The following is a 996-nucleotide window of genomic DNA, read 5'->3' on the forward strand; positions in this document are numbered from 1 at the left end:
ATGTTAGACCTAAAGTTATGCCCTTGATTCCTATGTCACCTCCTGTGACAGAAACTAAACAATATTACAGAATATAAAGAGAAATAACAGAAAATGTCTGAGCCTTTTAAACAATGACCATTAAAGTCCCCACACCCAATCACTTTACCCTCTAAATACTTCCCAAGTTCCTCCATTAAATCTAATGAAAGTTTTTTACACGGTTTACAAAAGTTTACTATTTTAAATTGTCCACTTATTGTCCAAATTTGAATAATAATATATCCCAGCTCCTCCTTTATCTAAAATTCTAACTTGAACCCTGTGTTTTATGAATGTTTTACACCCTCCTCCAAATCCTCTCTATCTCTTCTAATTCTTTCATATCTTTGATAACAAAATTAAGACTTGGTTTAAGCCAAGTTTCCTGAATGCATATAATATGTGGATCTTCTTTGAAGTCTTAATAAATCATTTAAACTCCTGTCCATTTGCAATTAGCACTCCACTGTAAAATGATTAGTTTGTTCTCTCTTCCGGTCTGCACTTCTGTCCCTAGTTTCTTATTTATGTGTTCCCAGTATATATCCTTTATACCAAAGGACTTCTCTACGCCTTTCACAATTATTTTGATCTTTTCTGTTTTGTGCTTTATTTGCTCTGTACAATTAATTACATCTGCAATGAAAAACATTATCTTTTCCTCTGTCAGTAATGAATCAGTTCCAGTCTGCTTTTGTTCTGATATTGACCTCAGTATCTTTTGGCTTTTTTACTCTTTTAACAGCTTCTGCATAACTTATTATTAGCTAATGACTTTAAGTTGTTCGATTTCTTGGATTTCCACTGCCTTTTTCCTTACTTTACGTCCTCTATAAGTTACCCTGTGTTCAGCTCGTATCATCAACCCCTCCTACAACCACATAACCCCTATTCTCTACAAGCTTCACTGGTTACCTGTCAAATTTTGTATTGAGTTTAAAATTCTTCTGTTCACCTTTAAAGACTTTCACAATA

This window comes from Austrofundulus limnaeus, unplaced genomic scaffold (genome assembly GCF_001266775.1).
Source record: "Austrofundulus limnaeus strain Quisiro unplaced genomic scaffold, Austrofundulus_limnaeus-1.0 Scaffold2860, whole genome shotgun sequence".
Lineage (NCBI taxonomy): Eukaryota > Metazoa > Chordata > Actinopteri > Cyprinodontiformes > Rivulidae > Austrofundulus > Austrofundulus limnaeus.